Source organism: Penaeus japonicus, unplaced genomic scaffold (assembly GCF_977035675.1).
Source record: "Penaeus japonicus unplaced genomic scaffold, GWHDUDI00000001_assembly GWHDUDI00000030, whole genome shotgun sequence".
NCBI lineage: Eukaryota > Metazoa > Arthropoda > Malacostraca > Decapoda > Penaeidae > Penaeus > Penaeus japonicus.
In genome coordinates this window covers 8,988,176-8,993,187 of record NW_028234432.1, presented here as the reverse complement: position 1 = coordinate 8,993,187, position 5,012 = coordinate 8,988,176, and the positions used below count along the sequence as shown (strand labels likewise).

The 5,012-nt window shown below is 35.3% G+C and overlaps 1 pseudogene; it reads right to left on the bottom strand.

Moving 5' to 3' along the window:
- Positions 1 to 3,157: 3,157 nt before the first annotated feature.
- Positions 3,158 to 4,002, bottom strand: LOC122261677 (neurotrophin 1-like; annotated as a pseudogene).
- Positions 4,003 to 5,012: the final 1,010 nt, after the last annotated feature.

Here is a 5,012-nt window from a genome sequence, read left to right as displayed (position 1 = left end):
AAAAAGGAAGAGTAGTTCACAACAAACAAAAAGTATATAACGGTTGATCATTTATGACTGTGTAAGCGTGCGTGTATGTGTTTGCACACACACATTTATATGTATTACATCTCGAGCTTCTCTCCATTGGAATACTGCACCGCTTTGGCCATGTGACGATTGACAACCACGGACCATCTCGGTTCCGTAACTCCAACGTAACAGAAGCAGACACTCAGACACTCACACGTGAACAATCATTATGCACTTTCTCTTTGTTGTGAACGACCTTTCGTCTTCATTTCTCTATCCATCACATCATATACATAGAATCATTTCTTATATAAACTTTATAATACAGTTGAATATGAGAATTGGCAATCTGTACCAAAAAGTAATGTTTTCTTATTTATATGTAAATACATACATGCATACATAGAGCATCTGTTCACAAAATTCTGATTTTTTTTCTTCTTTTTTTTCTAGAGTGACGCTTGGATTGAACGCGGACACGTGGGTATTCCTAACCAAAAAGGGTTTGTATTGTATCAGAATGCAATCTTGCCAACAGTTGAAATCGTTCTGTAAAAATATATATATTTTTTTTTTTTTTTTTTTTTCGTCAATTTATTATATCAAAGGTTATCCTTGATACGTTACATCTTTTATTTGATCTTATTTATATCCGAGAAAAATAAGATTAGAAAATTAAGAAATGGCGACACGGCTAATGGCGCGGAAAGTCTGCCGACACTGGAACAGAATCACTTCTTATTCACTGTGACGAAACTGTGAGATGGACTTTCAAAAAGTTTGATTTAGAAAGTTTATCTGACTTTTAAGCGCCCTCTATCTCTTTATAATAAGTTCTTTTTAAACATGATGTCAAAAATTATAATGATAATAGCAACAGTGGTTATGGTATTGATAGCGACAATAATGCTAATAATGTTTATGATAATGATTATAATGATAACAAGTAGTCGTAGAAACAACAAAAACAATTATTATCATAATGAAAATAATAATGATAAAATTAATCATAATATTAATAATCATGATACTAATGCTAATGATACTAATGATAATGACAATAATCATAATAATAAAAAAAATCAAGAAGAAACCGTCGCCATCATGGGAGTCCCAGCGACCCAAACAGGAAAAAAACATCATTCATTCTGACTCCAGAGAAGCTATTAAGTCTTCAGCAGGATGTGCCCAAGTTACAATGTTCAACTACTGACCACTATTCTCGTTTTAGCACAGCGAATTCTTGGTCAGAGCAGACGTGTCACTCCTAACTGGGTGCCTAACCGCACACCAACTAGCAGAGCCAACACAGCCAGCAGTGATGTGAACAGTGCATTGTAATTCGTTCTTTGAGAAACTGGACTTTAAATTCTGGCTCAGTTTTGTTCCTGGTACATTGCATAAGTGAAAAAATGAAATTGATGCAGAAGATTATTTATACAGTGAAACAGCCAAGATAACAGTCTCCTGATTTTACCTGCATCTTCTATTGACTAATAAATAATGAAAAGCCAGAGAATATAAACTAATAAATCTATACTACGAAAGGTGCAATATGAAAGGAACAGCTTTGTTTCATCCTAAGTGCTTTTCCATATGAGGTACTATTACATGCTTATTCGTATTTGTTACTTAATCCACATTAATCCCATGTCAGCAGAGCGTCTCGTGCATTATGATATGGACATAATCATTGTTCTATAACATGTCTGACATGTATCTATTTAACTATCTATATATGCATATATATAATCACACGCACACTCACACACACACACACATATATATATACATATATATGTATATTTATGGGCATTTTGAGATGGATTCCTCCAGCCCTCTACTACTTATATATAGTGGATATAATCAGCGATTGACCCTGCTCTTTAACCCACAATCTAAGCCCTGATAGTAAGGGAAGGCATGAGACCGATGCAATAAAAATGCGGAATAAGAATATAATAATGAACCGTATATACACGCATATAAATACATGCTTTGTATCTATATTGATTTCTTAATGTATACATATATATAATCACATATACATATATCTTATGCATATGTATATATACACATTTATCTATATATCTATCTATTTCTATGAATATAAATAAATATGTATAAAAAAATATATGTAATATATATGTATATGTATAGATACAAATGAATATATATATATATATATATATATATATATATATATATATATATATTGTGATGGGTATAAGATTACTCTAATATCCACACATAGAGAAATATAAGGTTGGTGTCAAACACAGCAGCTAATACAATAACAATATATTATAACTTCAATATTATGACACGATATAATATATATATACATAAATATAACAAGGAATGACTCTGGAAATAAAGATCGGGATTAGCACTAGTTCACAATCGTAGATGCGGAAGTGCGAATAGTTGGTGTTGGTGATTAAGGTCAAAGACCTCGAGTGAATTCGCTATCGTCAGTATATCTCAGGACGGCTCGCTAGGCGGGGCGATGAGCCGTCTACAGGAAAGTAGGCGTATCTGTTCCAAATGTCAACTTAGGTCGCGATTTCCTGATTGGCTGACTTCGGGTCATCATAATTCATAGGTCCGCCCTTTGGTCAGCCTTTGAGAGTGATATTCCTATGATGGGGAGATGACCAGATTTTCCAGAAGGGCTAAAGTTGCAAGTGCTGCCTTTAACGAATCTTTGCCTGATCCCTGGGAGATATACGAAATCCGATAATTGAGAAGGTCACATCTGTGTATTGTAATTTGATCATGTATATCAGGTCAGACATATGCTCTGTTAACCGTTAAACATAAATACTTTCATATACATATGTATATGCAATTTCACGAAAAAACATGTATAAACATATTCATGTATGTATATATATATATATATATATATATATATATATATATATATATATATATGTATAAGTATATATATATGTATATGTATATATGTATATATATACATATATATGTATATATACATACATATATATATATATATATATATATATATATATATATATATATTTGTATTTAAAACACATACACACATACTCACACACACACTCATGACACACACACATATATATGTATATATAGTTCAGAAGGTAGAAGGACACCCAGTATATACAATGATATATTTATTTTCGTGCTTCATGGGATGGAATGATTTCGATATTTTAAAGTTACAATTTCTCATGCGGCTTGAGACCAGTGGTCTGGTGACTAATGGTCGATGGTGTAGGCGCCCAAGAGGCAAGCACAGCTGGCGGGAAGCTTGAAGGTCTCGATGGCGAAGGGGAAGTACTGATCATACGAGTCGTAGACAAGGAAACGGTGGTACATGGACTTCTGCAGACACTTGGACTCGTAGCACTCAGGCACCAGAGGACAGGCATCGGCGGAAGTCAGACACTCTTCGAGGCGTGTAGTCTGAGTAAGAGTCTGATAATGGGCATCGATGTTATTGACAATGACACGCCATTTGCCCTCGGTGTTCTGGGCACGAAGGGGCCTCACATAGGCGGTCTCTGATGGGCACAAGTAAGTTTCCTCTTCCAGGGTGTCTGGTCGCTCCACAGCCAACTCGGTGTTGAGCTCGGCTACATCAGCATAGAGGGAGAGGACCTTCTCGTAGTGGTACTCGACTGCGTGTTTGATCTCGTAGGTGGGATACTCAGCGTCCTAGAGGCACCATGCTTTGCTTGTGTTGGCAGCACATGCTGGCACAGCTGGCTCGTGTTCATGCTTATAGGATGGCTGTGGGTGATAAGCGGGAGCAGGGTGGTAGGCGGGCTGTGAGTGGTAGGTCGGTTGATGGTGGTATGAAGGTGGTGCGTGGTGAGAGTGAGTATGGTGAGAGGAGCTGTGGTGGCTGACAGCAGGAGCACCGCCGAGACTGATGCTGACGTGTGAGCTCTGATCAGCGAGAACTACCACCGCCAAGGAAAGCGAAACCTGCAATATACAGTTTACGTTTTAATAAGAAATGTATATAGCATATACAATGTGTATTTTGTGCATAGTTACTAGGCGCTCACATAGACATATATATGTATATATATGTATACATTGTATGTGTATACATATATTCATTGTATATGTATACATATATTCACATATACATAATGTGTCTACACACACCTACACACACACATATGTATATACATACATATATATTTATATATATATATATATATATATATATATATATATATATGTGTGTGTGTGTGTGTGTGTGTGTGTGTGTGTGTGTACATGTATATATATATATATATATATATATATATATGTATATATATATACATATATATGTGTGTGCACATAAACATATATATTTACACATATAGACCTATATATCACAAATATAATCAAACATATACATTTATAAATGTATAGATAGATAAATACCTCACTGGGAATTTCCCCTTGGAGAAAATAGATATGAACTCACCACGTATCTTAAAGCCATGCTTGCACTTTCAGCTCTCGATGCTATCGAACTGTAGCAAATAAATACTGGAACTCCCACCGAAGTGGAAGGGGACAGTTAAGTTAGACGAAGAGTTGAGGTGAAGAAAAACAGTCAGGAAAATGAAGGAAAGTCGTAGTTAGAGTAGTGGGAGGACGAAACTCCCTGTCTGACTCGTTAAGATATTGAAGTGTAATGTCCACTCAAAACCTTCTGGAGGGCCTGCCAGGTCGGAAGGGGAAAAGTCTTTGTTGATTGTTGCTTCTTCTTCTTCTTCTTATCTGTGGGGGTGAGTAAGTTGAAGAGGGTTGGGAGGAAGGGGTCTGGAACTTGTGTTGGGGTTAAGGATAAGGAATCTTTATTATTTATTCATTAAATAGTTAGTAAAAACCAAAAAAAAAAAAAAAATGATAGAATTTTTTTTTTTTTTTTTTTTTTTTTTTTTTTTTTTTTTTTTTTTTTTTTTTGAAGCGTGATAAAGCGGAAGAGGAAGTGGTGAAAGGAGCTGGAG